We start from the raw sequence: 9,356 nt of genomic DNA on the forward strand, positions 1-9,356 counted from the left end.
CAACAAATTTACGGCTAATTTAGTAGTCCAAAATGTTCATTAACATGATGTAATTTTACAAAGGAAAAATAATTTTTTTGGTCCATTAACTTGTCCATGTTTTGGTTTTGGTGCATAAACTTTTCAAAATTTGGTTTGGTACACTAACTTTTAATTTTAAGTAATTTTGGTCCAACTGCACACGTGTCAGCTAGACGTGACGTGTGTCAATGTCTAGCTGACATGTATGCAGTTGGACCAAAATCACTGAAAATTAAAAGTTAGAATACCAAAATCAAATTTTGAAAAATTTATGGACCAAAACCAAAATATGAACAAGTTAATGGATCAAAAAATATTTCTCACTTATACAAAAATCACAGTTTAGAATATAGATAATATCCGAGTGTGTCAAGATCTGAAAAAGTCTTAAAACTAGGCCCAAGTCCATTAGATCTACGGCGGTTTAAACTTTAGGCCATGCAAGATAACCCATAAGAAACTAAATTGGGCTAATGAAATATTATCAATCGTAAGTGGTAGATGTTCATGGCTTTAGCATTGTATACAAGATGACGCTGACATTTCCGAGCGTTGGTTTCTTTAACAAAAGTTAAAATTAATAATAATTAATAACCTAAATCTTGTAAACTAAATAAAAACTCAAGCATCATGAATCAATTAATGTTTTCTCAGCAGAGACAATTAATAATACCTCTCGTGATATTACAATCCTTGCCATCACATAAATCGCAAATCGGAAATGTGGCTGCTCAACGATTACAATCTTTGCCATGATATATCATATCATCAAGTGATTATCGTTTACCAAAAATTATAACTAGTGATAGTGGTGCAACTCAAATATTTTAAATCATATGGCTACTCAAATTTTATGTCTTGATCCATCTCTTAACAAAGACAATAATTATATCCATAAAATCTGAAATATAATTTTATATAACAGTTAGTATTATAAATTTTCTTATCCCAATCAAATATTTGGCCAATAGTTTGATTGATTGAATATATATTTTTCAATTGTCATATATTAATTCACAATCACTAAAATACAAAAAACAATTAAAAAAATATTGCGCTAAAAATTGAATTTAACGGGCATTGAGATTTGAGAGTATCAACAACTAGTGTCATTTTATTTCCTCCTTACCACAAAAAAAAAAAAAAAAAAAAAACAACTAGTGTCATTTTAACGGTAAACGATGTTGTGTTTAATTAGTCCGAAAATTGATTTAATTGAATTAATCAATTACATAAATTACTTAAATGTAAATTTAATATGTAAATATAATAAATTCATACATATAATTTGTGGGAATATGGAGAAATGACATATATCATCCATGTGAAATCCAGGGTTTACTGATAATCTTCTATGAAAGTTTTTTGAGCTAACAACCCCTGTAATTCTAGATTTTTAGCATACACGCTCATTCTGGCTAAAAAATGACTAAACTATTCTTGAATGACTTTTTTGAACTCTTTATCACTTTTTATTGAAAATTTAAATTAAAACATCGATACATTAACTTATATTTTCAATTAAGGTTATTTATACAATCACTTTAAAAATTTAAATATTAAATTTTATTTAAAAAATAATTAAATTTATTACTTAATTTAATGTAACATTACAATTTATTATTAAAATATATTTCGTGTATAACAAATATTAAGATAAAATAATTATATATAATTTTCATAGTTATTTAAATAAAATTTGATTATTTTATTCAATTAAATATATAATTAAAACAAAATTAATTTAATTATTTATTTAAGTAGGGGTATTTTCGTCATTTTTTAGCTGGAAGTGATGTGTATGCTACAAACCTAAAATCACAGGGGGTTATTAGGTCAAAAAAATTTCATAGTGGGTTATCAACGCACTCGAGATTTAACAAGGATGATATACGCAATTTTCCCAAACATTTTTTCATGTAAATACAAGTAGGAAAATAGTTTTTTTTTCCACTAATTATTCGATTTAGGGCTTTGGTCCACTAAGTTTCATAGTTTGGGTTTCATACGTTAAAATTTAATTTTCAGCAATCGTGGTCCAATTGCTGATGTGTCACCTGAAAATACTAATGTATAACTGGAAAATGATGACGTGATTTTGGAAAATATCGATTTGTCAAGTTACCACGTTAATAATTTGACCAAAATAGCCGAAAATTAAAAATTCATGTACCAAAACCAAAATGAAAAATTAATAAATCAAAACCCAAAAATGGGCAAATTAATAGGTAAAAAAAATATTTCCCAATTACTACACTGATATTCTGTTAAGAGTAATATTTGAAGTACATAAGTTGAATAGACCTTTTATGTTTGGTATGGAAACTAAGCTGTTTTGATGCAAAACCAACATTAAAACAAAATTTCTGATCGGAGATATTCTTTGATGCCATAGTACCGAGTATCGTGATCACATGGTTGCGATCGCGATTCAGACGGCGCGGCGCATTCCTTATAACATCTATATATTGGCACGCGATGTGCATTTTAATAATTTTTTCCACACGAAAAAAAAATTAAAATAATCCAACATTATTTTTTTAAAAAATAAAAATAAAATTCATCATTTGACATGGCATTTAGATTATTTTATCAACCATCTAATAATTTGGCAACGAAAGGGTCCATTCATTTAGGCGAAGGCGATGTATTCAAATTTCATCCATCAACTCACTCAACAGTGGGGCATTTCGAGATAGCTCATATTAGCTGTGGCTGTCTCCACTTTGGGTCCTTAGTTTCACTTCAATTTTTAATAATTTCAATTTCAACATCAATCTTGATTGCGGTTGGCAGCATATCTCACATCAAACTTTTCAACAACTCGTCCATTTTATAATTGAGAAGGCCAAAAAAAATATATGAGAAAATGATTTTTTTTTCTCCACTCACTTGCCCAATTTATGGTTTTAGTACACTAAAATTTTTTATTTTTCGTATATCAATTGACGTGTTATTGGATAAGTCAGAAATTTTTGGTGTCATATCAGCACTATGACGAAATATGATTGAAGGCCAGCAAAATTCAAAGTTAATATATCAAAACTTAGAATTGACAAAATTAATTGACCAAAAAATCTATTTTTCTCAAGACATGCAAATAAGAAGGAAAGATTGAAATTTCTATGTTATGTTTCTAAAAATTAAAATTTATTTATTTTTCGAACAGATTAAGTCTTCGAGCTACTTGTTGAATCCGATATTTTGGTGATAACAAACAACAACTCATTGTATAGGAATGTGCTGCCAACCATTGTATTTCAGGAATCTACTACAACTTCTATCGGAAGCTTGTCAACCGCCTTTGCCCTCGACCGGCTGAAGTCACAAGCCTATCGACTGGCTATCAAAACCAGCAGAGGATAAATCTATCTACCGGAAGCTTGTCAACCGCCTTTATCTCTCGACCGGTTGAAGTCACAAGCTTATCGACTGGTTATTCAAACCAGCAGAGGACAAATATCTCTACCGGTAGAATGCCAACTGCCTATCTAGATATCTCGAGACAAGTACCTGTGACAAGATGTTCTTTGCAGGATCCTTTATTAAAAGCAGAACCGGCGTTTCAGAAGATTTGTTGACTCCTGCAAATCAAGACAACAGGTTGTACCAAAATGGCAAAAACACAGAATGACTGCAGATAAAGCATTCGACCGTTTATTCCAGTTTTGGACCCTGGAAGTTGTCTGCAGTGTACGATCCTCATGCAGAATCATCAATGCATTTATGAGCATTAAATGTGCATTCAATGCAGCATCAGAACGTTCAAAATAAAGACGTTGATGATTGAACTATATAAAGGGAAGATTGCTCAAAAAGAGAACAACAACAAGAACAACAACAAGAACAACAACAAGTGATACGAGACAACGAAGAGAGACAAGCAACTCAGAAAAATTTCAATCACTTGACTAATATCAAAAGTCCTCATCTGATATACTTGAGCACACTTACAAGATCATTCATCTGCTGCTCAAATAAACCCTCGCCTACAGTTCACATATCTGATCGTCAAGGATCATCCTAGGGTTTTCAAGCCTCTCGACCGCTCTGCAGTCTGAGAAGCTCAACTCAACTATACTCAGTGTTGAAGAGACTTGAAGCTGCTCTGAAAGCTTCCACCAGTCTGATAAGAACTGAGAATCTTATCTGTGTAAATCTAGGAGTTTCGGATTAGGCATTGGATAAGTCCTAAGTCTGAAGTGGGTGTATTACAAGACGTTGTAATAACCAAAGTCTTCTAGTGAATTCCTTCCTAAGTGGAAGAAGGGGAGACGTAGAAGGATTAAGCCTTCGAACTTCCATAAAATCGTGCTTTAGCATTTACTGCCATTTATCTTACATCCTGCTCATACATTGCATTATAAACTTTGCATCACTAAAACCTCTGAACTATTTCCGCACTATTTAAGTTGTTCAAAACGTTTTAGAAGTTGAGAAAACTGATTAAGTGAACTAAACCTCACTTGATCATTTTAAAGAAGAAGAAGAAAAGTTTCAGAGTGTATTCACCCCCCCTCTACCCTCTGAACCGATCCCAACAAGTGGTATCAGAGCGGGTTCCTTTCTCAACTGCTGATCTGAAGTTTTCAAATCATGACTTCTTTCAACAGAATTCCTATGTTTTCTAAAGAAGAGTATGATGATTGGAAAATTCGCATGCAGGCACATCTTGCAGCACAGGATGATGACATGCTATATGTCATAACAGACGGTCCTATCAAAATTATGAAGGTCAACCCAGCTCTAGCCGATGGTGCAGGACAAATGATTGAGAAACCAAGAGCTGAGTGGACCACTGAGGACAAAAAGAAGGCCAATCTTGACAATGTGGCCCGGGACATCCTATACAAAACACTGGACAAGAATATGTTCAGCAAAATCAAGTCATGTTCCACAGCAAAGGAGATTTGGGAAAAGCTTACTCAGCTGTGTGAAGGGAATGACCAGACAAAGGAAAACAAGCTCACTCTGGCCATTCAAAAATATGACAACGCCAAAATGAAGCCAGGGGAAACCATGGCTGAATTTGATGAACGGTTCAGTAGTATCATCTGTGATCTTATTGCTTTAGGTAAAACTTATACTAACCGTGAAATTGCTGTGAAGGTTATGAGAGCTCTGCCCAAAGAATGGGAGATCAAGACAGTGGCCATGAGAGAGTCAAAAGACTTGAGCAAGGTTGAACTGCATGATCTCTTTGCAGATCTCAAAGCCTATGAGTTCGAGCTCAACATGAGAACAGAAGATGAACCATCTACTTCTCAACCAACCAAGGCCTTAACCTCAACCGTGATATGTCCACCGGTCGAGGAAGCTCCAAAGAGATCAGCTGAGCAAATCAGCAATGAAGCCATGACACTCTTTGTCAAGAAATTTGGCCACTTCATTGCAGACTGCACCAAGCCTAAGAACAATGATCAGAAGCAATTCTCCGAAAGAAGAAGGGGTAAGGAGGATAAAAGGACGTTTAGAAAAGGAAGAGACCAAAGGGTTCTAGTAGCAGACGAAAGCAAAAGCAAGTGGGCTGAGTCTGACTCTGACAACTCCAATACCGGAAGCTCTTCAGATGACAGCGATGATGAAAAAGTGGAATGCCTTATGGCCGACATCGAAGAAGAAGCTGAGGAGGTATTTGACTTTGGCTCACCTGAATTTACTCACAGTGATTTAGTTACTGCTTTACACGAAATGGCTAATGAATACAAAGCATTATCCAAGGAGTTCGAGGAAGTAAAGGCAGAAAGAGCTGACCTAAAAGATAAGTCAAGCAAATCAAGCTGCATGCAGCAAAAAGAGCTTGATGGTCTTAAGGTCAAGCTAAGTCTGCTGGCTACTGAGAACGACACCTTGAAAAGAGTATTCCAAGCTACCTTGATTGAGAATAAAAAACTACTTGAAACCATTAAGGCTTGGAATAAATCTTCGGTAACCATTGACAAGATTCAAGAAATCCAAAGACCGGTACATGATAAAACCGGTCTAGGGTTTGGAACAAATGAACAGTCCATGGAATCCTGTATTCAGTCAAGCCTGGACAAAGGCAATCTTAACAAAATAAGATTTGTCAGGTCCAGCACGATATATGAACACGATAAGTGCAGCTTTGACAAAAATCAGAAAGTATCGAACGAACGAAGCTCTAAGCATAGAGGGCTGGGATATGTGGATCCCCAGACCTCTAATCAAAGAGGAACTTGGATCAAACCAAAACCTAATGAAAGAAGAAAGGGAAACCAATCTAATTTCAAAAGGCCATGGAATGAGTCTAACTACTCTAAGAAAAGATGGTCAAAGGAGAAGCCTTACCAGTACTTTAATTGCAGGCCAGTTCAAAAGAGGTACAGGCTAACTGATGAAAATAAAAAAGGCAAGCAGCACACAGCAACCTCACAAGCACACACATTTACTGCCTATCGACCGCACAGATTTCTGGACACACACACGGGCAAACCTGTAAGGGTGTTCCAGGTGTGGGTCCCGAAAGGGCTAATCCGACCTGGACCCTACTAGATATGGGTACCAAAAGTTCTTCACTCTTTGCAGGTACTAAAAGTCCAAACGGGCGAGAAAACCACTTCTATCAAGGACACTACCTGGTATTTAGATAGCGGTTGCTCACGACACATGACAGGGAATCCAGAACTTCTAACAGAAGTGGTGTTGTGCAAAGGACCAAAGATCAGCTTTGGAGACAACTCCAAAGGTAAAACCGTGGGTAAGGGTAAGATCATCCATGGTAACATCATTATTAAAGATGTGTTACTTGTTGACAAACTATGCTATAATTTGATAAGTATTAGTCAACTATGTGACAATGATCATTCGGTCGAGTTTCACAAACACACTTGCCTCATAAAAAATGACAAAGGTGAGACTCTTATGACCGGTGTACGAGACCTAAACACCTACAAGGTAAACTGGTCTTGCTCACATATTTCTTCACCTACTTGTCTTACTGCTCATCATGATAAACATTGGTTGTGGCATAAGCGGTTAAATCATCTAAATTTTAAGTCCATTTTTAACTTGAGGAAGCATGATTTGGTTTCTGGTCTGCCCGAAGGAGATTTTATAAAAGACAAAGTTTGTCCTGCTTGTCAACTAGGAAAGCAGGTGAGAGCAACTTTTAAAAATAAAGGGTGTATGTCTTCTTCCAAATGTTTAGACTTACTTCACATGGACCTATTTGGTCCTATTCCAGTAAGAAGCATAGGGGGAATGAGATATGCTCTTGTTGTTATAGATGACTTTTCTCGATTTACTTGGGTCATCTTTCTCTCTTCAAAAGATCAAACTGCACCTCACCTGATTAAGCTTTTTAAACGCTTGCAAAATGAACAATCTACTGTGATAGATAGAATCAGGAGTGATAGAGGGACTGAATTTTTAAACACCACTCTTATGACTTATCTAGATGATCAGGGAATCAAGCATGAGTTGTCAGCTGCTAGATCCCCACAGCAAAATGGGGTGGCTGAAAGAAGGAACCGTACTTTAAAAGAAGCAGCCAGAACTATGATTGCTGATTCAAATGTTTCTCAAAGACTTTGGGCAGAAGCAGTTAACACAGCTTGCTATACTCAAAACAGATCTATGATTAATAAACGATTTAACAAAACTCCATATGAGATCTGGAATGGCACAAAACCTGATATTTCTTATTTCAAAATTTTTGGGTGCAAATGCTTTATCCACAACAATGGCAAAAACCATTTGACAGCCTTCGATGCCAAAGCAGACGAAGGAACTTTTATTGGTTACTCAGCCGTTAGCAGAGCTTATCGAGTGTTCAATCAAAGATCACTAACGGTCGAGGAAACCATTCATGTTGTTTTTGATGAATCTACTCTATGTACAGAACAAACTCAAGGGAGCATAAATGATCTGAGTCACAGACTGGAAAACACAAATCTACAGGAAGAGAGTGACAGTGATCTATATCCTCCAAAGAAGGATGATCCAGTTCCCTCTACCGGGTGTGATCAAACAAGGCCAAAAGTGGATCCACCGGTTGATAACAATCCTCCAGCCAATGATGATCCAGTAAACGAGGACGTTCATCAACCAATTGATGACAACCCTTTAGGGAATTATTTTAGGTGGAACAAAGATCATCCACCTGGGTTGGTCATAGGTGACCCTTCTGCTCCTCGAAAAACGCGTGGTCAAATGATTAATGAATTCTTGCATGCCGCTTTCATATCTCAGGTAGAACCCAAGAAAATAGATGAAGCTCTATCAGATGCCAGCTGGATTGAAGCTATGCAAGAAGAGTTGAATCAATTCACCCGCAACAATGTTTGGCATCTAGTTCCTCGACCGAAAAATCAAAATGTGATTGGAACTAGATGGGTGTTTCGTAACAAGCTCGATGAACATGGCACTGTTGTGCGTAACAAAGCTCGACTTGTTGCTCAAGGATTCAGACAAGAAGAAGGCATAGACTTTGAGGAATCTTTCGCGCCAGTTGCAAGACTAGAAGCAATCCGCATCTTTCTTGCTCATGCAGCCTTCAAGAATTTTAAAGTTTATCAAATGGATGTGAAGTCTGCATTCCTCAATGGTCTACTTCAAGAAGAGGTGTACGTTGAACAACCACCAGGTTTTGTCAATCCTACTCATCCTCAATATATCTATAAACTTGACAAAGCTCTCTATGGATTAAAACAAGCACCGCGTGCTTGGTATGACACTTTGCTAAAATTTTTACTGGAACATGATTTTCAAATTGGAACGGTCGTTAAGACCCTGTTTAAATTTGTAAAAGGTGATCATGTGTTACTAGTACAAATTTATGTTGATGACATTATATTTGGGTCAACTAACCCCAAGTTGTGCTCAAAGTTCTCTAAACTGATGAAGGAGAAGTTTGAAATGAGCATGATGGGCGAGCTAAACTTCTTTCTTGGACTTCAAGTAAAGCAACTTGAAACTGGAATATTCATCAATCAGTCCAAGTATGCCAAGGAATTGGTAAAGAAGTTTGGAATGGAACAATGCTCAACTGTATCTACCCCCATGAGTACATCAATTAAGCTTGATAAAGATGAAGGGGGAATTCCGGTCGAGGTAACCATGTATCGAGGCCTTATTGGTTCACTGCTCTATTTGACTGCCAGTCGACCGGATATCATGTATTCAGTTTGTTTATGTGCTAGATTTCAAGCCGCACCTAAGCAATCTCATTTCATTGCTACCAAACGAATACTTAAATATATTAAAGGAACTACTAATGTGGGTCTTTGGTATCCCAAAGATTCAAATCTTAATCTTATTGGCTATTCAGATGCAGATTATGCAGGTTGTAGAATTGATCGCAAAAGTACAAGTGG

The sequence above is a fragment of the Henckelia pumila genome, chromosome 2, assembly GCF_033568475.1.
Source record: "Henckelia pumila isolate YLH828 chromosome 2, ASM3356847v2, whole genome shotgun sequence".
Classification (NCBI taxonomy): domain Eukaryota; kingdom Viridiplantae; phylum Streptophyta; class Magnoliopsida; order Lamiales; family Gesneriaceae; genus Henckelia; species Henckelia pumila.